The sequence below is a fragment of the Rhinatrema bivittatum genome, unplaced genomic scaffold, assembly GCF_901001135.1.
Source record: "Rhinatrema bivittatum unplaced genomic scaffold, aRhiBiv1.1, whole genome shotgun sequence".
Classification (NCBI taxonomy): Eukaryota; Metazoa; Chordata; class Amphibia; order Gymnophiona; family Rhinatrematidae; genus Rhinatrema; species Rhinatrema bivittatum.
Genome location: NW_021821547.1, coordinates 3935 through 30223, shown reverse-complemented (window position 1 = coordinate 30223; position 26289 = coordinate 3935). Strand labels below are relative to the sequence as shown.

The 26289-nt window shown below is 41.5% G+C and overlaps 1 long non-coding RNA gene across 1 annotated transcript; it reads right to left on the bottom strand.

Annotated features, from left to right (window-relative positions):
- Positions 1-18586: 18586 nt before the first annotated feature.
- Positions 18587-25764, bottom strand: LOC115082730. The gene is made up of 2 exons (XR_003854236.1): positions 25449-25764; positions 18587-19039 (listed from the first exon to the last, which is right to left on the bottom strand). It is a non-coding gene; the product is annotated as an uncharacterized LOC115082730 (long non-coding RNA).
- Positions 25765-26289: the final 525 nt, after the last annotated feature.

Genomic DNA, 26289 nt, shown 5'->3' with positions numbered 1-26289 from the left:
GCTGCGGGCCGCCACCAGAGTCCAGGCCGTCGGTGGCTGAAGAGAGGAGGGATGCTGCAGAGGCCAGGCTTACTGGGCCAAAGACTGCGTAGAGGCTCCACGTGAGAGAGGAAACTTGTGTATGTGTGGCAGGGGGGTGGGGATGCAGCTTGTGAGTGTGTATGAGAAGTGTGTGTGTGTGTATGGAAGAGGGAGAGAAGTGAGTGTATACGTGTGTATGCATGGAAGGGTGTGTGTGAAAAAGGGAGAGGGGTGGGGCAAAGAGGGGGAGTCATCTCATCCCTCGCCTCAGGCAGCAGATTGCCTTGAGCAGCATTAGCCAAACCCCAGCAGTATTCCTTCCTCTTACCAGTGCAACAGCAAATAAAGTCCTCTTTAAGAATCCTTAGCTTAGTTTCATATAATCAAATGATTGTGGAATACTTCCTTTCCTTTCAAATGGATTTATTAGCGTACATTCTCTGATCCTCCAAAGTTTTTCCAAACGTTGAATAACCACTTCCCAGAATGACATACAAACCAGAGTTGTTTCATTCTGTCTTCTTGATATCATCCTGTTTCCAGCAGTACTTTAAACTGAGCCTTCTGCTGAAAACACCACCTCCCTTGCTAGCACAACAGTAAACCACTGCTACCAACAGCCCAATGGTGACTAAGCAGAAATGCCCTGTTTAAAGCTGCAATATTACAAACAAGTTGTTGCATCCGTCGGTGCTAGACGGCTTCGCCCCGTTTGCCTCACCTTGTTCACGGCTCCTCCCACATCCTTAGGGATAATGGCTGCTGCTGCGTCTACAAGCCAATCTCTCCGGAGTCCCCGGAACGGCTATGGTGCTGCCTCCCGCCATGCTCCTTCCAAGGGCCTACTAGGGTGCGCGCGTGCACCCCACCCACGTCTTTATTCCAGCTATGGCGCGAACCTCGGGGGCGTTCCCCTCTACTGACATCATACCATCCGGGTATTTAGCCTGTACTTTGTTGCTAGCTCGTGGACGGGCCGATACAGTAAAGCGCGGCCGCAGTTACCCCGTTTCTAACACGCTGTTTACTCACAATTTGGCCGCGTAAGTCCAACCGCGATTCACTATCCCTTTTAACCCATCCTTACCGCTTCTTTAAATCAACAGGTAACCCCTTTCCGCCCGCGGCATGTATGATATGTAAACGATCGGATTAGCTATTCCCTCCCATTCAGTAACGTGCGCCCCGACTATCGCCTTTTTAACCTGCAGTTTAGCCGCGTCTTTAACCTGCTAAATTACCGCCTACCCTTACCCCTGCGTTAGAGGCAGGGGTAAGGGTAGGTGGCAAACTTTCCCCCAGCCCCCGCTCACCTTCCCTGGCCGCCGGACTCTGGGGCAGCCCCAGTCCTCTCTCCCCTCCTCGCGAAGCAAGGCGCAGGGCGAAAAGCGACTCGACATGCTATTAAATATTGTAAATAAAGTGTAACAAAAGTTAACTTACTTTTTCTTACAGTCCTCTCTGCCCTCCTCTGGAGGCGCGCACCGCGGCTCCCCTGCCTCCCAGGGGCAGCTGGCGGTGAAAGCGGCTTCCAGCGGCCCCCGCCGGCGAAGATGAATGCACACCCATAGTGCATGGGCGCTCGTCAGCAAAGGCGCTACGACGCACTCTGATACATCTAAAAAACACTTGATGCACATGATGCATAAAAGTAAAAAATCTTCCATTGTCGACACTGCGTCTCAAAAACCAACGCATAAGCTAAAAGATACAACTCGCAAGTCTTCTACCAAGACAAAGCACCTATTACCAGCTTCTGGAGTAACCTCCTTAGCACACTTGGATGCTCCACACCCCACCTCTCCCCAAGGAGGCTACCAGTCTCCTATATCTGTATTATAACTCTCTGATATAGACCTAGAGGAATCAACAGGAAGCTGGGATACATCACCAGACATTGCATGCCCGCCAAAAGATCTACCATCCACTCCAGGAAAAGACCAACTTCACAGCATGAGGGCTCACAACAAGATTTAATTAGAACTCCAAACAAAAAAAACACTCAAGGAGGATAACGCTAGAGTCCTATCTCAAAGAATATGTCTCAGATCACAAATCTGCTGAAGAAGTTTTTCCACAATTTGCCATCATATCATTCCACTCACACTTCCCCGTCACATTCTGGGAAATTTACATCAATACATAGTTCTCTTTCTTCACCATTGAAGGAGCCATCCCCACAGAACTCTGTTTCACCTCCAGCCTCTCCGCATCATGAAACTCCACCAGGGAATTCTCCCTTATCATCCCCAAACAGTTTTACTAGAATTCCGTCAGACCCTCCAGAAGATCAGCCACAACCATCTTCACCACCAGAAGATCTCACTTATTCCAAATTTGGGCAAAGTTGGGCTTAGACTTAAAAATAGAAACCTGAAAATTTTCTGACCCCAGATCTGAAGTTTTGGGAATCTTACAGATTTTAAATGTTCCAGTTGAACTAACTGCTCTTCCTTCTCATCAGATTTTAGAAACTCTTATGGATAAAACCTGGGACACCCCATATCTTATACCTCCAGCTTCCAGAAAGCTGGATCTCAAATACAGAATGCAGAAAACTTACTATACTAATGTTCAAATTCCGCACAACTCAATTGTTATGGAATTAGTGATGACAAAAGCTAAGAAAAACAGGCCATATTCCAACTCTACATCCGGGAAAGATAAAATCTTGGACAAGTTTGGAAGCAAAATCTACCAAAACTCCATGCTCACTTCCTGTATCCATCAACATAAGTTCAATATAGCCCAATACTTATATAAATGTACCCAATTGAAACCATTCTTCATAATGTCACAAGGGGATGCACCTCTCCCACAACCCTTTCAGGACTTGCAGAAAGGTTTGCGGCATCTTCTAAGAACAGCGTATGAAACCTTTGATACATCTGCCAGATCTTCAGTTATTTCCATATCAGCTAGAAGACTGGCTTGGCTACATGCAAGCAGCATATGAGAAGATGTCCATGACAAGCTAACTAATTTACCATGTAAACTGGATAACTTCTTTGGAGAAAAACTCTTTGGAGAAAATCTGACAGTTTCCCAAATAAAAGAACAAAATCTGGTAGTCCAATCGTTGACATCTCCTTCGGAAGCGCAAAGCACATCCAGGTGTTATTACAGCCAATACAAGAGAGGATATTACTATAGAAGGCTGTACCGTTATTATCAACCATATTATCAAAGTTATAGACAACTGCCTTACCAACAGCCAAAACTTCAAGCTCAGCAGCAGGCACAAAGACCTCAACCAGCTCAGCCTCAACCCAAACAGACCTTTTAAAACCACTTGCCGCATATTACAATGCTACTCGCAGAGCCCATCCGGCAAGCAGCTTCTCACCTTGTCCCGGTCTGATGCCACCACTGCTGCCGCCGGACCTTGCTCTTGCGTGGCCTGGCTCGCCACGCCGCTGTCACTCCGAACTGCTGCTGCCTCACTAACGCGGCCTGGCCACTGCTGATGCCATGCTACGTGGCAGGAAGGGCTCCTTCTCAGCCTGGGACGCTGCAGACTCTAAGACCTTGCTCTTCGCAGCACAAAGCCACCGCTGAGATGCCTCTCATTCACTGCATGAAGCTGTCACCATCGGTCCTCTCTTTGCAGCCCTGATGCTGCCACAGCTGTCAATCTCCATGTGACAGGGACGCCGCTGACTGCTCCTGCCTCATCACCTTATTTAAAGGGCCAGCTGCAGGAAAAGCCCATGGCCCCACTGGATGACCTCATCAGTCTGCTCCTTCACCAGCCCTATAAAAGGGTCCTCTTCCACTTCCTCTGGGCCTTCGAATCGGATCTATGGTCGTCCATGCTCCTCTTCTCCGGTCAAGGTCCTTCTTAGTCTTCTCTTGTCTAGATGGCTCTTCATCTGATGTTCCTGGTCTTGTTCCTCATTGGAGCTCCTTCATAGCCTGTTCCATGTTCCTGATGTTCCTTGCTCTGGTGTTCCTTGTTCCCGATGTTCCAGTACTCCAGTTCCTGTGTCCTGATGTCTTGGTTCCCCCAGTTCCTGGCTCCAGATATTCCTGTCTAGCCTCGCATGTCAGATTCCACATTCAGATTACCATCCTGAGGGTAAATCCGTATTTGATCTGGTTCCTGTTCCCGGTCATTGGAGCCCCACTCCGGCTGGATCATTTTCCAGCGCTGCCCAGATTCCCTTCCGTCCTGAGCTTCAGTCCTGCGCTTGTCTTGCTCTCTGTGTGGTCCGCGACCAGCCTCTTCAGGTTGTATAGGGCACGCAGTGGGACAGGGTGGTCCGTGACCAGCCCAAGAGGGCTGGTCACGTGCATGTAGGGTGCCCTGAGGGGCAGTGCCTGTCTGAATCTTCCAAGTGTCCTGAAATCTTGTCTGAGTTTTCCAAGTTCCTTGATCCCTCGTCCGAGTCTTCCAAGTTCCTGCATTCCATGTCTCATCTTGTTCCTGCCCTCAGCCTCAGTCTGGCCTTCTCGCACTCGTTCCCAAGCAGCAGGTCTGGAAGGGCTACTCTTGAGACCAGCACTGCGTTGCTGGGTCTCACTGGTGTGTGTGTTCCAGTTCCTGATGTTCCATATCTTGATGTTCCATAGCCTTGTTCCTGCTCCAGCCCGTGCCTGAACACTCTCACCTCCCACGGTGAGGCTCCTCCCTGAGCTGCATCATGGCCCAAGGACTCACAATCCCTCTTGAGCAAGCAACCACACCTCCACGCTCGCAACACCGCAACAACAATTCATCATACAGGGGGCAAACTTTCCTTATTCCATCAAGAATGGTCCGCAATTACCATGGATGAGTGGGTGATAGATATAATCTCACAGGGTTACAAACTGCAGTTCAAATATTCCCCAAAACTACCGCAACCTGTTTAACCCAGAACATACCATTTCAAAACCCCTTACTTCTTCAGGAAGTAAGATTGCTTCTGCAACAAAAAGCAATCCGATCAGTCCCATTCTCACAAAGGAAAAAGAGGTATTACTCCCAATACTCCCTCATTCCCAAAATGTCAGGAGGTCTTCGAACCATTCTCAATCTCCGTGCTCTCAACAAACATCTCATAAAGAAGAAATTCAAAAGGACCTCTCTAAAGACAGTCCTCCCTTTTCTTCAAACCAATGATTGGATGTGTTCTCTAGACCTGAAGTTACTTATGTTTCCAAGTTGGGAATCAACACTGTCAGTACAAAGTACTCCCATTTGGACTCTCCTCTGCTCCGAAAATAAGAACATAAGAACATGCCATACTGGGTCAGATCAAGGGTCCATCAAGCCCAGCATCCTGTTTCCAACAGTGGCCAATCCAGGCCATAAGAACCTGGCAAGTACCCAAAAACTAAGTCTATTGCATGTTACTGTTGCTAATGGCAGTGGCTATTCTCTAAGTGAACTTAATAGCAGGTAATGGACTTCTCCTCCAAGAACTTATCCAATCCTTTTTTAAACACAGCTATACTAACTGCACTAACCACATCCTCTGGCAACAAATTCCAGAGTTTAATTGTGCGTTGAGTAAAAAAGAACTTTCTCCGATTAGTTTTAAATGTGCCACATGCTAACTTCATGGAGTGCCCCCTAGTCTATTATCCGAAAGAGTAAATAACCGATTCACATCTACCCGTTCTAGACCTCTCATGATTTTAAACACTTCTATCATATCCCCCCTCAGCCGTCTCTTCTCCAAGCTGAAAAGTACTAACCTCTTTAGTCTTTCCTCATAAGGGAGCTGTTCCATTTCCTTTATCATTTTGGTAGCCCTTCTCTGTACCTTCTCCATCGCAATTATATCTTTTTTGAGATGCGGCGACCAGAATCGTACACAGTATTCAAGGTGCGGTCTCACCATGGAGCAATACAGAGGCATTATGATTTTTTCCGTTTTATTCACCATTCCCTTTCTAATAATTCCCAACATTCTGTTTGCTTTTTTGACTGCCGCAGCACACTGAACCGACGATTTCAATGTGTTATCCACTATGACGCCTAGATCTCTTTCTTGGGTTGTAGCACCTAATATGGAACCCAACATTGTGTAACTATAGCATGGGTTATTTTTCCCTAAATGCATCACCTTGCACTTGAGTGAAAACAATAGGAATCGGATGATCACACGAAGCCCTTTATTATGTGCCCGACTCTGGCCGAGTTTCGCTCGTAGAGCTGCCTCAGGGGCAACTACAACAAAACAATATATCAATAAATATCACAATTAGTGAATAAAGAAATTAAAAACATAGAAACATGTATAGGTGTACATACTCAAATCATATAAAAAAATACATGTATAAATGTATAAAAATGGATAGTATTAGAACATGTATAAATGTACTTATCAAATCATAAGATACATGTAAAATGTAATCAACAAACAGTGTCCTTAAAAATATAAACTTACAAACATATATAATTGTAGGAACTCATGGATGATGCATGAATCAAACCTAAAATGTATTCAAACATTACAATAGTGTAGACAGAAAAAATGGAATAAAAATAATGGAACTGGAGAGGCTGACTGATTCACATAGGAGTTCATGATAAAAGAAAAAGTAAATTGGAGTCTGCATATATTATATCATTAATTGTATAAATATAGGTCTTACTTCAATTGGCAGGATTTTAACAATGCCTGCTGGACTGCTGTCACATGTACACTGTCACAAAATCACGTACAGAAATCTATTAATTCCTAAACAGAAATCAGAAATAAATATACCATGTCATAGGAACCATAACTAAACATTACTGAATATATCAAAATCTCTTAATTGTCTAATCATTCGATTAACTAAATAGCTGCATGTAATTGGTCAAAAACAATTCATAATACATTGTAATAATAAATTAAGCACAAACTTTTCAGCGTCAGATGCTTCCAATTTTTCAAACCAAACACACCGTACTAAACACTCACTCAATCCATACAACCAAATGCAGTGCTAATCAGAAATAACTCTATGGCTTTTAATATCAATAGCTGCACACTAGCGCTTACTCACATACAAGCAATAAAATAGCTTACTAACATTAAATACTTCTAACATTAGAACATATTCACATATCGCGCTTATCACCCATTCTTGTCTGCAACATTCAACACAGCTCCAAAAACTATCAGTTCCAATCTAAATGACAATCATGTATATTTAGCGCCAAAACATACAAAAATTTATATGTCAATCAATTTATAACTAACAAAAATATCAATATACAATAATATTATACCAATGATGTGAATCAAAACTATTTTTAGATAAGTATATATCGCATCCTAAGCCGGCTCTCAACCGGAATATTATTTTCTAAAGGACAATTACGTTCTTGTATTTTCATTTAAATTATGTAACTCACTATTTCACATACCATACAATTTTCAAATGAACGCCAAACCCATACAATATTATCAGTGCGCTTTTCTTATACTTATACCTATTCATACCTGCGGAACGTACTGAAAATCATTCTGTTACTAACTGTTATGCTACCATCGATCACAGTCTAAGTAGCAATTAACGCAAGTGAAGCCGTATTTTGGCGCCAAAATCATCAATTTGCGTGATCTATCAATCAAGGAGCGCACAGGCGCGTATTAGGATTTTAAGAATAGCACAGCACTCAAGTTGCATGATATGTCAATCATGGTGTGCACAAGCAGTATTTAATTTTGAAATCGCATAACACACAATTTGATCATGATCGTTGTAAAAATAACCCAAATCTTTGTAGCGTAAGATGTTTACAATTTTTGAAACCAATCACACATCACACTACTAACCCACTCCATCTGACACAATCCTATGCTGTGTTAGCCAAAACCAACTCTATGGATATTAATATGACTAGCTGCACACTAACACTTCCTCACGTACAAGCAAAAATATCTACCTAACAGTAAATACTTCTAACATCATAACACATTTCCATATCGCGCTTAAAATCCATTCATATCTGTGACATTCAACACAGCTTCAATCTGACAAACGATCCTCAAAAAATACATAAATTTATGCATCAAACCAATTAGCCACTAGCGCATATTGATAATTTTCAAAGCATAACTGTCAAAAAAATATAACATTATATCAATGATGTGGATCATAAAATGAAATCTAGCTATTTTTTGATTATTGTGAAACACATCCTAAAACGGCTCTCAAGGATCAAAACGTTCTTGTTATTTACATATCTCACTATTGCACATATCACACAATTTAAAAGTGAACGCCAAACACATTCAACACTATCAATACGCTTCTCTTGCATACATACCTGTTCGTACCTATGGAACGTACTGAACATCATTCTGCTGTTAACTTTTAGGCTGCCAACAGTCACAGTATAAATAGCAAATATCGCGAGCTACGCCGTATTTTGGCGCCAAAAACGTCAATTTGCATGATCTATCAATCAAGGTACGCACAGGCGCGTATTTAGATTTTGAGAATAACACAACACTCAATTTACATGATCTGTCAATCAAGGTGCGTACAAGGACGTATTTAAATTTTGAGAATCGCATAATACTCAATTTGATAGATATTACACCATAGAAGACATTCTAAGGTCTATTTAAAGAACAATTTGCTATTTTATAACGTGCATCATATCAATATTGATATTATATAAATTTATAATATGAGAAATGAAGGGCAGTGTAAGGATATAGCGAATTTTTTGAAAAACATAATGATATAAATAACCACACTCCAATCACAATTAAAACAGATAATATAAATGAATGACCTAAATATGAATAAAAATATTAAGACTCCAATAAAAAAATAAAAAATAAATACTGAGTAAATACCAAAAAATGACACAGCAGATTATAAAATTGATATGCAAGCACTATAAAAGACAACTGAACCAAATAAAAAGTCTCAAAAATAAAGTACTCATGTACGTTAAAGAAAATTAGTAGTCTTTTATAGATAAACTGCTAAATCAGTTTCACTGTTAAGACCATTTGGTGTCATGAATGATTTTCAGTACGTTCCTCAGGTATGAATAGGTATAAGTATAAGAAAAGCGCACTGATAATATTGTATGGGTTTGGCGTTCATTTGAAAATTGTATGGTATGTGAAATAGTGAGTTACATAATTTAAATGAAAATAACAAGAACGTAATTGTCCTTTAGAAAATAATATTCCGGTTGAGAGCCGGCTTAGGATGCGATATATACTTATCTAAAAATAGTTTTGATTCACATCATTGGTATAATATTATTGTATATTGATATTTTTGTTAGTTATAAATTGATTGACATATAAATTTTTGTATGTTTTGGCGCTAAATATACATGATTGTCATTTAGATTGGAACTGATAGTTTTTGTAGCTGTGTTGAATGTTGCAGACAAGAATGGGTGATAAGCGCGATATGTGAATATGTTCTAATGTTAGAAGTATTTAATGTTAGTAAGCTATTTTATTGCTTGTATGTGAGTAAGCGCTAGTGTGCAGCTATTGATATTAAAAGCCATAGAGTTATTTCTGATTAGCACTGCATTTGGTTGTATGGATTGAGTGAGTGTTTAGTACGGTGTGTTTGGTTTGAAAAATTGGAAGCATCTGACGCTGAAAAGTTTGTGCTTAATTTATTATTACAATGTATTATGAATTGTTTTTGACCAATTACATGCAGCTATTTAGTTAATCGAATGATTAGACAATTAAGAGATTTTGATATATTCAGTAATGTTTAGTTATGGTTCCTATGACATGGTATATTTATTTCTGATTTCTATTTAGGAATTAATAGATTTCTGTACGTGATTTTGTGACAGTGTACATGTGACAGCAGCCCAGCAGGCATTGTTAAAATCCTGCCAATTGAAGTAAGACCTATATTTATACAATTAATGATATAATATATGCAGACTCCAATTTACTTTTTCTTTTATCATGAACTCCTATGTGAATCAGTCAGCCTCTCCAGTTCCATTATTTTTATTCCATTTTTTTCTGTCTACACTATTGTAATGTTTGAATACATTTTAGGTTTGATTCATGCATCATCCATGAGTTCCTACAATTATATATGTTTGTAAGTTTATATTTTTAAGGACACTGTTTGTTGATTACATTTTACATGTATCTTATGATTTGATAAGTACATTTATACATGTTCTAATACTATCCATTTTTATACATTTATACATGTATTTTTTTATATGATTTGAGTATGTACACCTATACATGTTTCTATGTTTTTAATTTCTTTATTCACTAATTGTGATATTTATTGATATATTGTTTTGTTGTAGTTGCCCCTGAGGCAGCTCTACGAGCGAAACTCGGCCAGAGTCGGGCACATAATAAAGGGCTTCGTGTGATCATCCGATTCCTATTGTTTTCACTCTAATACAGCCAACTGGATCGGTTTCCGATTTGTTTCTTGGGTCCATCACCTTGCACTTATCCACATTAAATTTCATCTGCCATTTGGATGCCCAATTTTCCAGTCTCACAAGGTTTTCCTGCAATTTATCACAATCTGCTTGTGATTTAACTACTCTGAACAATTTTCTGTCATCTGCAAATTTGATTATCTCACTCGTCGTATTTCTTTCCAGATCATTTATAAATATATTGAAAAGTAAGGGTCCCAATACAGATCCTGAGGCACACCACTGCCCACTCCCTTCCACTGAGAAAATTGTTCATTTAATCCTACTCTCTGTTTCCTGTCTTTTAGCCAGTTTGCAATCCACGAAAGGACATCGCCACCTACCCCATGACTTTTTACTTTTCCTAGAAGCCTCTCATGAGGAACTTTGTCAAACGCCTTCTGAAAATCCAAGTATACTACATCTACCGGTTCACCTTTATCCACATGTTTATTAACTCCTTCAAAAAAGTGAAGCAGATTTGTGAGGCAAGACTTGCCTTGGGTAAAAGCATGCTGACTTTGTTCCATTAAACCATGTCTTTCTATATGTTCTGTGATTTTGATGTTTAGAACTCTTTCCACTATTTTTCCTGGCACTGAAGTCAGGCTAACCGGTCTGAGATTCCTGGATTGCCCGGAGCCCTTTTTAAATATTGGGGTTACATTTGCTATCCTCCAGTCTACAGGTACAATGGATGATTTTAATGATAGGTTACAAATTTTTACCAATAGGTCTGAAATTTCATTTTTAGTTCCTTCAGAACTCTGGGGTGTATACCATCCGGTCCAGGTGATTTACTACTCTTCAGTTTGTCAATCAGGTCTACCACATCTTCATGAAATGTCTTGCTGTTGTTGTGGTGCACTTGCGTAAGAAGGGAATAAACATTTTTCCCTACCTCAATGATTGGCTAATCGTCTCCTCGAATGATCATAACCCTCACAGATTCATTTGGAGGAAAACAATCACTTGTCTAGAGTCTAGGATGGATCATAAATTACAGAAATCACAACTTCATTCCTCTCAAGATCTTCAATTCATCAGAGGAAGGATCCAGACTCCTATTTCCAGAACCTTTCTTCCAATGGAACAGATTCAATCTCTGTGATCCCTATGTCTATCTCTCTACCATCAGAGATATGCTTCCGTATGCCAAGTAATGATATTGTTAGGTCACATGGCTGCAGCAATACATGTAGTCCAAAACACACGATTGCACATGAGATGTCTCCAGTGGGGACTAAAGGCCCAATGGAACCAACTGACCCAAACAATGTCCCAGAGAATTTGAATTTCAGCATCTATAAAAAGGACACTCTCTGGTGGCTCAATCCTTCAGGGTTGACCAAGGGCTCTCCACTAAGACACCCTCCTCATCAATTCATCATAATGACATGCATCAATGAAGGGCTGGGGAGCCCATCTCTTCAACTTAGAAACACAGGGAGGATGGTCCCCAAGCGAACAATTGTCTTCAAATAAACCTATTGGAGCTCATATCAATAAAAAACTCATTACTCAAGTTCCAGTCATGGGTATGGAACAAATCCGTAATGATTCACATGGACAACCAAGTAGCAACTTTCTACATAAACAAACAAGGAGGGTCAGGTTCCTTGACTCTGCAAGGAAGCAGTTCAGATAGTAGAATGGGTAGAGAAAAGCGGTTTTCTTCAGGCTTCCTATCTTCCAAGCCTTGCGAACATGAAGGCAGACAAACTCAGCAGAATCTTCCATCCACACAAATGGTCTTTAAAACAGGCAGCGGTGAACAAGATCTTCATACATTGGGGTACTCCAAAAATAGACCTCTTTGCATCACAAAGCAACAGGAAAGTCAGAAATATTTGCTCAGTACTCACCAGCATACACTGATCATCTCAGGATGCTTTCCTGATACCTTGGACGAAGGGCCTCCTGTATGCCTTTTCCCTAATCCCATTAATCTCATTTGTCTGCTATGCAGAAATGCATAGCAGACAAAAAAGATATGATTCTCATTGCTCCTGCATGGCTGAGGCAACCATGGTATGCTTATCTTCTTCATTTGTCAATCAGACCACCAATTCTGTTAGGCAATGACCCTTTTCTACTTTCACAGGATGGGGGAATCTCGTTCACCCCATGAACTCATCTCTTCAATTGACAGCATGGAGATTGAATGGGAGGTATTGAAGGAACTAAATCTCCCTCCCAATATCACAAATATTATTGATAGCAGCCAGAAAGCCTTTACCAGGAAAAATTACGCTTTCAAATGGAAAAGATATTCGGCTTGATGCAACCAACAAGGAGTTAACCCCTTTGCCCGCCCTCCACAAAAATAACTTTCGTATCTACATACCTTATCTCTCTCGGGTCTAGCAGTTATATCTATTGTGTACACTTAAGTGCAATAGCAGCATACCACTCAACAAAAACCAAATCATCCTTCTCTTCTCATCCCCCCATCTCGAAGTTCATGAAGGGTTTAAATCACAGAGACCCACCTCTTCAGAAACCTCCGATTCCATGGGATGTGAATCTAGTTCTCAAAGCTCTAATGAAGGCACCGTTCAAACCCATGACATCCTCATTCTTAAATATCTAACCTGGAAAGCCTCTTCTTGGTAGCCATAACTCGGCAAGGTGAGTAAGTGAGCTTCAAGCCCTGGTAACCAACTTTCCATTTCTACAATTCCATCATGATAAGGTCTTATTAAGGACTCAGCCTTCCTTCCTACCGAAAAGTAGTCTATTTCTTTCACTTAAATGAATCTATCTCCTTACCAGTCTTTTTCCCGAAAATACACTCTAACAACTGTCAAAAAACTTTTCATACACTAGACTGTAAAAGAGCTTTGACATCTCAGCTATTTGTTTCCTTTAACCCAAATAACCCAGGTCAACCAGTTTCCAAAATAACTCTCTTGAATTGGCTTACAGCATGCATTCAGTTCTGCTACTCTCAAAAATCCATGACTTTATCAAATCCAAGTAAAGCTCATCAGATCAGAGCCGCAGCCACTTCCATAGTGCATGTGTAAGGCGATTCCATTCAAGACATCTGCAGAGCAGCAACATGGTCTTCCATTCACACTTTCACTTCACATTACTGCCTGGACCAGCAGTCCGCTGCAGACAGTGTGCTGGGATCGGCAGTTCTATACCACATCCAAAATTCCTAATGGCTGTCCACATCTCACAGGTTGCTCTTCACCAAATCAGACCCTTACCTGTAAAGCACCCTATGTGCTTGGGACTCCCATGCTGCATGGCTAAATGACCTGCTTATCAATGGAAAAAAGCAAGTTTGCTTACCGTAAATGGTGTTTTCCGTAGATAGCAGGGAATTTAGCCATGCAAGTCCCCTCCACCTCCCTGGACAGCCATTTCTTACAGCATGTATGCTCACAACTAGCTTGAAAACTAACTGAGATGGCGCGGGAACGCCAGCACAAGTGCAGTGCAAAGCTCTTCGAGCTTAGAGAGTAAAGTTCTGCCTCATGACATCACGGATGATGTCACCCAAGCTGCATGGCTAAATTCCCTATCTATGGAAAACACCATTTACGGTAAGCAAACTTGCTTACATTTGGCCAGGGTGGGAAGACCCCATGAACAGCCGCACTCAGATGCCAACATCCGGCCCCCAGGAAAGCATCTGCGCTGTTTCTTGATACTGCCCCATAGGCGCACACGTGTGTCCCCATGTCACTGATGAAAGCCCCGGGGCAGGAACTCCAGCAGAGCACCCCCCTGATGAAATCAGCCCTACCGGGCTATTTAAATGGAAGCACAGCATGAACAATAGGTCCTTCTGCCTTGCAGTGCATGTTGCTTTGCCTTGTGCCTTATCTTGCTGTCCCTGTCTTATCCTGTCTGCCTTGCTTTTTCCTCTTTGCCTTGTTTGGTCGCTCAGTGTCTGTCTTTTCTATCTTGGCCCGATTCTCGTGTGGATCTGCCTTGAATTCTGACTTTGTCTGCTCACTGCCTGCCCTGACCCTTGGCTTGAACACGGATATCGTCTTCTCACTACCAGTCCTGACCTTGGGCCTGGTCCTGGATATCATTTGCATGTTACCTGCCCTGACCATTGCCCATACCTGGACTCTCTGATCACTCCTTAAGGGACACTTGCCTAAGCCCTGCTGGCTGTCCTGGAATCCAAAGGCTCAACCCATGGGGAACAGGGCTGGTACTGATGAAGCACCAGCTCCAGTCCCAGTAAAGGCAGGTTCGCCAGCTGTCAGCATGGGCCTAGTAATCAACCATGCCACAGCCCAAGAGCTCACAACTGTGACATTGGAGAAATTACTTACCTGATAATTTCGTTTTCCTTAGTGTACCGGACCGAGGCTCACCTCCGAGGGACCACGGAAATCACCTCGGGAATCTCAACTGGGGGAGGGACCCGAGGGTATCACCGCAGGAGAGTGGGGCTTGTCTTCAGGTAGGTTTTCTCCTTTAATTTTGGTTTTCTTTTTTGGATTTGGTTCAAACGCTGCGAGAGCGGGCAGATAGTCTCTAACTGCTATGGAGACGGAAAATACTGAAGAGCTGCACTTCCTGCAGGGGTATATGTACTAGGGCTGACATCAGATTGAGGTCTGGTCCGTCTCCAACTGCTGACAGGAGTACACTATACCCATTGGTCCTGAGTCCATCTGCTACACGCTAGGAAAATCAGGATTTACACACATAAATTGCATAATTTTAAAACATGTGCACGTCAAGGATATTTACCTGTGTAATTTTTGGATGATTATAGTCATCTCTTGGCTGGCCACACTCACCTATTGATGCTGACACTATGCTACCTTCTTCCTTGGCAAGGTCCTGGCTCCCTAAGCATGTGCCTCAACCAATAATAAAGGCTCCGTGGTGGGAAAGGAAATTTCGGTGCCTTGTGATGATATCAGTGCAGTGGGGTATTTAAACATCAGTCAGTGCCTCAGCAGCAGGTCCTTTGCTGTCCTGCAGTGCATGTTGCTACCTGGAGCCCCTCTTTGCCATGTTCCTGACCTGCTTCTTGCCTCGTCAGCCATGCCTTGTTCCCATTCCTGCCCTGCTCTTGCTTTTATTTGATTCCATTCCTCCCACAGCCTCACCCACTCCTGTTCTCTCTCTGCCTCCCCTGGTCCTTGCGCCCCTTTCTTCTTAGACTGATCGCTTGTGCTTAACCCTCTGCTGGATTCAATGCTGCCTGATCTTGGCCTGCTTCTGGTCTCCATCTGATCACTCTCTACAGACCATTGCCTAAGCCCTGCCAGCCCCAGAACCCAAGGGCTCAACCTGTGGGGAAAGGGGTTGGTATAGGTGAAGGCCAGATCTTGTCCCAGCTTGAGCGTGTTTGCCTGCTGTTGGCGTGGGCCTACAGGTTTGCCTGCTGGGCTGCGTCAATCATGCCACAGTCAAAGGGTCCCCATTTCATGACAACCACTTTTACCAATTAGTCCACCACTTCGCCTAGTCCTTCTCCAGGTCATTGAGATCTTCCTGGTTCTTTAATCTGAATTCCCATTCACCCAGACCTCCCACTCGGTCACAATAAACATATTTAATATCACTTACACCAGATAATTAAGCAGGTGTAAAACTACACCAGTAAGTTGGCAAATGTTCATGCATTTATTTTAAAATAACAACTTAGGTGCATATCTGTTGGTCCTGTCCCAGAATATCCCTAGACCTCCCCTTTTTTACTTGCGTATGTGTGTATTTTCTACTTTTATAAAATACAGAATACATGAGTACAGGCTACTTACGTATATATGAGCTAATTTTTCTGTGCACAAATATTTGAAAATTCACCAGTAAAGGACCAATGTACCAAAGTGTGTTAACAGTATTGCAAGCATTGACATGTGTGAAATACTAATGCAAGCAGTTAATGTGCATAAACCAGCTTGTGATAGTTTAAAAAAAAAACCTCTATGCTGAGGCTGAATTGTAAAACTATGCAAATAGCTCATTACATATTAGTAGAGCAGCAAAGTGCACATGCAAAGTGCTCTGCAGACCACACAACTCAAAAACTGTAACCACACATTAGAAAGACATGGGTAAGTTTTTATGATATCAATGCATGTAATTACATACTTTATTATGTGTGGTAATGTCTGCCTCATTTGCATTAACATTTGTGATAAACATGACATACAGTATGCGTGTTAATGGCCAATGGTAGTACACTTCAGTACATCACCCCTAAAGGATCCTGGGTCAACAGTAGTAACTCAGAGGAAATAAAGGCACCTAGGGAAAAAAATATATCATCACTTCTTGAATAGTATCTTTTATTTAATATTACAGGTTTTGTGATATTTCAAAATGGATTACAATCAAGTACTGTATATATTTTCCTATTCCCAGACAGCTCACCAACTAAGGCGGGGGACATTTACTAAAGATTTTCTTCCATTTGTTCCTATGGGAAAAATGCTTAGTAAATAGGGCCCTAGTTTGTACCTGAGACAACGGATGTAAAGGGACTTGCCCAAGGTCACAAAGAACAACAATGTGATTTGAAGCCTGGTTTCCAGCCTGTTGCTCTATTAGGCCACTCCTTCACTCCAGTTACTGTTTCTTTACCAGAGTTTAGTAGATATAGCAATCACAGATGTGTTGAACTTTTACAAATGTTCAGTTCTTCTTTCCATTGCTCAAGATACATATTTTCTTTGGCTGTACTCAAAAAAACTTCTGCAGTAGAAATGAAAAATTGTTAACTGCAATTCAAGTCAGAATGTACATAGCATAAAAAAATGCAATTGAATTGGGGGTTTTTTATATGCTGTAGGAACATAAGAACTTAGAATTGCCATACTGGATCAGACTGAGGGTCCAGTATTCTGTTTCCAACAATGGCCAATCCATGTCACAAATACCTGGCAGGATCCCAAATAGTAAATAGATCCCATGCTGCTATCATGCAATAGGAAGAAGGCTGGAGCACTGGGCTATGAATTAGCCAAAAAATCCTAAAGAGGTGTTAAGACTTCCTTCTATCACAGCTTCTCTGTGAGACCTTGAGCAAGTCCCTTTATTTCCCTGAGTCTCAGTTCTTCTGAGATCTGGCTGAGAAGAAAGCACAACTTTCTTTGAGTTAACTACAACCAATCACTGAAAAATGCCACCACTGCAGTATTATTCAAGTGCTTTCTATCTGAATGCGCATAGGATCAGATCCCAAGATGGAATGGTTGAAGTGATATTTATTTTTGAAGGAAAAAAAATGCTTTCTTTACCAACATTTCCTTACTGGATAAAATTAAATTAGTTTCCAGGTTAATTGCTTTTTTTATTATAGCCAACATAATCAACATATAGAAAGATTGATCTTAGGGAAGGAGATTTTTAAGACCATGGGACTTGATCATAATAAAAAAAAAAAGGTACACTTCTTTTATCCTGAACAAGTATAAAAAAATAAGAAATTAGGACAAAAATCAGAGTGATTTAGGAATAACACCAAGAGGGATGCAGTACAGCCAAAAACAGACAGACTGCTATTCTGAATGGTCTAGCTAATGCTGCTGTTTTAGAGGAAGACGGTTATGTTGTGTTCATTGGGGTGTCTTTTTTTTTTTTTTTTTAACAAGTTTTCTGTAAGACAGAAAGGACTGAAGAAGATTTTGTGTGTTCTATCATGGTAAACTAGTGGTTAATTTCAGAAACCCAGTAATGTTAAATGTGCTAGAACAGTGTATTACCTTATTGACTCAAGCATCTTCTATGATTGCTAAGCATAAATCTGAATTTATACAAAAAGGTTTTATTAAGCATTGCCCGTATGGCTATTCACTTCCATAGTTAACTGTTAAACATTCACAAAATAATTTAATTGTTAAAGATCAGAGTAGAATATTTTATTAGCAGGTTAAAAGCAACAAAACTAAATTTAAAAAAAAAATCTTGTTTCTCAGTTATTTCTCACTATATACTTGATTTTATACATATTGAAAAAAAACACAGATTTATTAGGTTTAAAAAATGCAGTTAAAACTAGTGAAAAATATAACTTGTTTCCACCATCTCATCACATACACAGACAAATCAGAGTTTCTAGAAGCATCTCATAATTACACTGGACACCACATTCATTCTTTTCCACTATCAGACACATGAGTCAGGGACAACACTATCAGTCACCATCACAAGCAAGGAACACCTTCTGATTAAAAAAAGAGGCTAGAAATGACAAAATCCTGTTTTGGAATAAAAAGTCATTTTATAAAAATGCATTTTTGTTACTACTTTAAAAAACAGGACAGTGTTTAGCATTGTAAGTTGCACTGCTGATGATATCTCACAGCACAGAGTGAATCTTTGTCAGCATCAGAGATATGGCTACATGTACCCTTAGAAACAGCTTGTAAAGATAGCTCTCTTGGTAATAACAAAATAAAATAGTGTAACCATGGATAAAATAATATTATTGAGAGAAACTTTGACCACCATGGTAAGTCTGAACGAGTAACAGTTTCTTTATAAAGAAATATCTATTTTGTTGAACCAAAAGCATCTCCGAAGAAGCATCACATATGTTCCTCCTCCCGCAGTATTGCACAGGGATTAAACTCTGGCTCTCTTTGAACCTTTGCAGCTCTTAAAAGAGACATGGAGGTCTTTGGAGTAAACATCTCAGGTGCATCATGTTTTCTAAAAATTGAAAATTGAATAAAAGTGAATGTAACAAAATGATCGGGGAAAAAAAAACATTTTAATTTTTTTGGAATGTCACAGTACACCTTATGAAAGAGGTATCCTATGTTCAGCTCAGATGATTTTCTACCTGGAGACCATTAGTGTATCCTCTTGTTCTGCTATCAATCTTACCCTTCTAATGAAGCTGCAATTCCTTCACTGAAGGGTACAGATTGTACGGCTGGTTTGTTACTGACCAGCAGTAATGTAGGAGTTATTCAGAGGCATTAGTTCAAGGGTTAACAACCAGAATGAGGCAAGCAAAATCATTTTGGTCTGCAGGCCATTCCACAAGGAGAGGGCCTTTTCTGTTCCGAGGAGAGGCCTGTTTGGGTTGCATTGCTTGATCCTGGTCTTGCCTTGCATCAAGGCAACTGGGCTACAATAGGATTACTGGTCTGCTCTGGGAATAGGCTGGGCAGAGGCTGAGTTATAGAGCCAGTACACCAGCCTATCGTGGTGCCCCTTTAAAATGCTGCCATCAGTCCTGCACAAAGAATCGGAAGACAGATGAAAAATCTATGAGAGGCTTTGACCAAACCCCCTCCAGCATAAGGAAAAGTGACAGAAAGACTGTCATGATACTTCCCAAACTGAGTGAGAATGAGACACTACCACCAGTCCCTCAAAAAAAGAGTGATAGAAAGACAAATTAATCTTGGAAAGGGGATATCCATACCACAAACTCCCATCATTCTTGTATTAAAAGGCAGAAGAGATCCTCCCCTTTCACCCTGTAATGGATGGATCTGGGCCTTAAGGATTTGTAATCCCCATACATTTTTTGATTCTCTAATATACCTGCAATACTTGTAGATGGGTTACGGACTAACGTTTAATCACAAGAAGGATGTCGAATAAGCCTAACTACAGAAATGGTTTTCATACCAGTAAGAACAAGGAAGAAGATGACCCCTCCAATTTTATCTCAGCTTATTACCCTGGCACTGAAATCTTAAGGGTATCTCGCAACATCAATGAACTCCTCATACTACTGAAGAGATCCTCAGTCTCAGGACTGAAACCAAATGCCTCAGAGATTAAAGATCTGCTGTATGCAGATGATGTGGTCATTTTATCTCCTAGACCAGAAGGCTTGTAAGAGAATCTGTATCTGCTAGAGACCTGCAAGTCTTGAGCTCTACAAGTGAATCTGGAAAAAAATAAAAATTATGATTTTTCCAGAAAAAAACCCAAACATCTTCAACACAAATTTAAATGTTGTCTAAACAACCAAGAAGTAGAGCATAACCTAGACCAAGGGTCCCCAAACTATGGCCAGTGCAGTAGGTTTTGCCAGCCTGTCAAACTTTTTTTTGTTGGCCCACATGCAGTGAGGCGACAGTATGGCAAATACTGCAGTGCTGGCAAGGCCCCATCCCCCTGCAAACAAGAACGGATCCATGGGGTGCTCCCAACAAATATAAGATAAGACAAAGAAACCTTTGTCTAGTTTCAAGACTCCACTAAAACCATTAAAATCACCTGATTGGTTATATATATGAAAGTGAAGTTTAGGGTCTCTGATTAACCCAAAGCTATACAGAATGGAAAAGAATTCCAAAAGAAACACAACACCTCCAGTTCTACAGACACTCTGCATTCCCAGAAACACCCCCAAAAATGGGTGCAGAGCAGAACTAGGATGCTTCCATTTACGTCTTACCATGCAAAAAAGAACAATCAAATTCTGATGTCACTGAGGAACAGTGTCATAAACTCCCTTCACTACCACATATTTTGTGAAGTAACACAAAGCCTGCAAAAACACACTCAGCAGTTCTGTAGTACACCAGCATAAAAGACCAATTCTCAAGCCACAAACAGTAAAAATCCAGCCTATGACAACGCAGCACTGCAAATACTGAAACATGCCCTAGACCAGTGGTCCCCAAACCTGTCCTGGAGGGCCACCAGCCAGTCGGGTTTTTGGGATATCCTCAATGAATATGCATGAGAGAAAATTTGCATGTTATGGAGGCAGTGCACGCAAATTTTCTCTCATGCATATTCATTGAGGATATATCCCAAAAACCCGACTGGCTGGTGGCCCTCCAGGACAGGTTTGGGGACCACTGCCCTAGACCATAATATACATATTATTGGGAGGTGCAAACTGGAAAACAGAACAAGCAGGGCTGCTATTGATCCCTCAACCGGACCTACATACTAGCATCTTGGTCACAGACATCCTGACCACATACAGAATAAGGGACTATAGAAATATGCAAACAGGGCTGGACTTCTGCATGGCTCCCAGCAACAGAATCAGTGCTGCAATGTTCAGACTAGGAACAATGGGACGTTTGAGAAACCTCCAGGTGGAGGTGAATGAAGTCTTATGATTCCAGAATCCCTGCACTGGTTCCAACCAAGCTGTAAGAAAAATGAGAAAGAAAGAACTACCCGGACAAAAAAAAAATGAAAACAGAGAAATGACAGAAGAAAAGGACCAAATGATCCACCCAGTCTGCCCAGCAAGTTAATGCTTATGCTATTATCTGCCTTACTTTGCAGGTTACTCCCCATGCTTATTTTCCTAGACTGTAAAAGTCAGGACCCTCATTGGATGCTGTTTGAATCCAATTTCCCTTAAACCTTGCCGTGGAAGCAGAGAGTTAGAGTTGCATCAAAAGTATTAGGCTTTGTGAGGCAGTGTCCCTAGTGTTCCCCTATTTACCTGGGCAGGACCAGGCTTGATGCCTGCTCCAACTTAAATTCCTTAAGGAGAGTATGTTCTATGGGCAGGATCCTGTGGGGCAGGTGGGGCTCAGAGGGTGTAACCAGAGACTGGAGAATAAGAGCTGGGATCCAGATGGGGGTAACCAGACCAGACCTGGGTCTCCAGGAGGAAGGCAGCTCCTGAAAAGTAAAACTGTCCAATCACTGAGCTGTAAGTAATTAAGTACACTGTTCTGAAAGGAAGACAGTCTACTGTTATGTAATTGTGCAGCAGTAATAAAGATAAGTGTTTTAAGAAAACCTGGAATCAGACTGTATTTTGTCTCTAGGCCCTGGAGATCACTGCTTGTTCCCACATATGGTGTCATGCATGGGATATTTTCTAAACTTTGCACAGAAAAAAAAACACCCAGCCTCCAAAAAAGTATCTGTTTGGAGTACAGAAAGAGTTGTGAAGAGGACCTGTGATTCTAAACATAGTACAGAACACAGGAGCGTTGTGGCTCTAAAACAAAGTACAGAGCACAGAGGTGCACAGAGCACAGTAGCTTGTGAAAAAGTGTGGCTCAGAAGCTGCCTGAAGAAAAAAGTTTAAAAGTTTCAGGTAGAGAGGAAACTGTGAGAGGGTCTGGTTACAACCAGGAAGTGGTAGGTTTGTACCGGCTAATGGGAGAAGCTTGGCTGGAGGTAGAGATTAAAAATGATTTAGTCAATGCTGGTTATGCGGGCTTTTTTTCTTAGTTTTTGCCTTGAAAAAACAAAAAGAAGAAGGAACCTGGTGCAGCAGGGCTGTGCTAAACAGAGTGTGATTCTGGAAAAGCTTTCAAAGTGGGCTGTGAGTGCAGTGAATGGAAATAGGGTGGGGCCCTCTTCCAGAAAGCAAGCCACACTGCAGGGAAGGGGTGCAGCCAGAAAAAAAAACTTGGAGTGGAGCAGTCGGGTACTGCAGCAACTGGTGAACCAAAAGCAGCCAGAGGGCTGGAAAAAAAGAACAGCATGTCTTTCTCTGTAGTGGGAGTTCCCCAGTCCCAAGAGTCAGGTTAGAGGGAGAACCTAAGGCTCAAAATTTGGCAGCTGGAGAGGCCAGCCAGCATAATCAAGTGAGGAAACCCACTTCCAAGAGTCCAGGCCAGATAAGAAAATGAATGCCTAGACTGGCTGGACAAGGAGTACCAACAGCTTGTGGAGGATCTGGATGAGTGTTTAGCAGAGGGATCTGGTGAGCTGAGTTGGGGCAATAGTCTGAGATTGGCACTACATGTGGTCTTGAGGAAGACTCTGTAGGGTGCTCAAACACTACCGGGAGTCCAGAGACTGTTCCCATGAGAAGCTCAGAGAAGGAGGCTGTGAAGAGCCCTGAGAGAGGGGTCACAGAGAGCCCTAGGGAGGATGACAGACTGCCCAGGAGGGGGAAATATTGGAAAGATGGAAGTCGGCACTACAAGAGGTCCCGAGAGACTCTGTAGGGTGCCCAAACGCTACTGGAGTCCAGAGACAAGTCCTGTGAGAAGCCCAGAGAGAGGGCTCAGAAAGGCAAGCGAGAGATCATGGAGAGCCCAGAGGGTGGCACTGTGGAGACCTCAACTAGTAAGGCTGCAGAGAAGCCAGCGACTGGTGTGAACAGAGGAGGAAACTGCAGAAAGCCCAGGGGGAGGTGCTGCGAGAACACGGAGAGCCCAAGGATGGTGCTGTAGAGACTCCAGCTACTGAGGATACAAGGAGGGGTTCTACATCAGAGATACCAAATACCAAAGAAGCAGGTGCAGCTAGTTATAGAGGAATCAGCACTGGTGGTTCCCCAGTTGGTCCATAAAGCTCCATCAGGGTGGAATTTGAATCCGGAGCCAGAAAAGGACTTAAAGGACTAGGGATGTGCACTGCACAAAAGGCACACTGGGTGGTGGTCATGACTCTGTTGAGGGTAACCCTAAGAGATGGGGGTGAGCATGTCACTAGGCCCCCATTCCCAAGCGTAACTGGTGGGAAGCCAGAGGAAGGGGAATGGGATGTCGGACTCTCCTGGATGGAATCGAGGAGGGAGTAGAGATGCTTGGCTCAACGGGTCCAAGCTGAGGGAAGGGGTATGTGAGGCAGTGCCCCTAGTATTCCCCTATTTACCTGTGCAGGACCAGAGTAGACGCCTGGTCCACCTTAAATTCCTTAAGGAGAGTATGCTCTTTGGGTGGGATCCTGCGGGGCAGGTGGAGCTCAGAGGGCATAACCAGAAACCTTTCAGGTATCTGAAGGTCTGTATCATATCTCCCCTGCACCTCCTCTCTTCTAGGATATACATATTCAGATCCTTCAGCCTCTTCTCATAAGTCTTCCAATGCTGACCCCACACCATTTTGGTTGCTCTTCTTTGGAGCGCCTTCTATCCTGTCTTTATCCTTTTTGAGACACGGGCACCAGTACTGTAGGCAGTACTCCAAGTGAGGCCTCACCAAGGACCTGTACAAGGGTAATATCACCTCTTTTTTTTTTTTTTTTTTACTGGTTATTCCTCTCTATGCAGCCCAGCATTCTTCTGGCTTTAGCTATCATCTTGTCACATTGCTTCGCCACCTTCAGATCACCAGACACTTATCACCCCAAGATTCCCTCTCCCAGTCATGCACATTAGCTTTTTCACTGGTCCAGCCTTGGTATGATTTGCAATATTGAAGCAGGAGAAACAAAGACTGAGGTTTCAAAAAGTTGATCTATGTATCCATTCTTATAAGAATAAAATTGGTAACACATGCATCGCCACATGATTATTTATTAAGTGGACATCCTTTTGATAATGACCTTAACCTGCTGATAAAGCCAATACTTGGCAAAATAAGGGCTCTTGTCGAGGAATTAGCTGAGCTTCTTAAAAACGAGAGAAATGAATAGGATCTTTTAAAGACTAAGGATTGCTACAACATGTGACTTTGTTAGTTATCACTGGGTTTTCTGAGGCAGTACCCTGGACATTTTAAAAGAGGACTGAATGTCTCTGTGAACAATATATATTAAGGACATTGATGATGGCTATAAATAAGGTTGATGTGAACTTTTTCTGTATATATATTTATGTTAGTAATTGTATGGGATGTGTTTGTTTTAGAGTATAAATCTATAATGATGTTGTAGATGCTTTTTATACTATAAATATTTGAATGTTTGGTATATAAAAAATCCCAAATAATATAATTTCTATTTAAATATTCTATTACATTAGTGCTCACTCTATAGAATAATATAGTGTGTGTATATGAGCACTTCAATTTTTTTTTTGTCTTAATATTTGTTTGTAGTATGTATACACTTGCACACAGATATGCACAGAATTTTCAAACACGTGTCTATTTTGAATTTCCCTATGGAGAAATAGAGAGTTCTGCCAATGGTTTCTTTAGTCTGTGAGGAGAAGAGGGACTAGAATTGACTCTGCCATTCTAGACAGGTTATAATTTACCTTCAGTCTAATAAGGGAGGGGACCAAGGTTCTATGTCCTAACTGAAAAAAAAGAAAAAAGGTTTGTTTGGAATGACGGGCCAGAATATTATTACGTCTGTGATCTAGTCCGAGCCAATTAGAATACAAGCTTTTTTCCACTCATGTCTAATTTCCTTTGCAGTACTTTTAATTATGCAAATAAGACATAAACCAACCTACGTAAAATCCATCTTAATGACAATTTCAAAGCCTTACCAAAAACCATGGTTCTCAAAAACAAGCGAGTTGTGCTCCTTGCTTGAATTTTGCTTCTTGGTGCAGTTGTTTAGCTTTTGCCCCATCATTCTTCTAATTAAAGCATCATCCATATTTGGAAATAGCTGTTTTGTGACCCCTGTGAAAAAAACAAACGAGAGAACAAGTAGCCTGATGCTTCCAAATCTAGATCTTGCATTTATCATAGAGGAGGTTTGGAGGTCCCTTCATATCTGAATGGGGGCAGGAGAAGGGCCTCTCCCCATGGTCTGGAAAGCTGCAACATTTGAGGATTAGCTTTCTACTGGTTTAATAAAAGGTCATCGCAACCCTCAAAGATGCCCACTTTCTCCAGGAGCAGTGTAGCTACCAGATGTCTAGGTACTTTTTTTTTTTTTTACCTGCAGACTTTACACCAGTTTTCAAAGGCAAAGAACCTGCCTACCTTCCCCTTGAATATTATCCCACTGAAAGTACCTGCACCCAATTGCATCTGTTAATTTGTGCACAGACGTTTTTGGGGAAAAGACGTTTGCACAAACTTTGGAAAATACTACAACTTTCACTTCTGTAGCACTACTCAATTGCTGAAAATGGAAAAGTATGCATGTAATTCCAGATTAAAATATTGTTTTGGGAAGGAGCTCAGTTAGGGCTCAGATAAGGTTATAAAGGAAGCTATTTTTCTTTTAATTTATTGCAAATTTATTTATTTATTTTTTTTTTGTAAAGTTCAGCAAATTGTTAAAAAATATTGTTTAAGGTTTTAAATGTATTGTAATTTCAGTTCTGGCCTTGTGATATGTATTATTTAAATTGTTTATGTAGAGATCATGTTGAC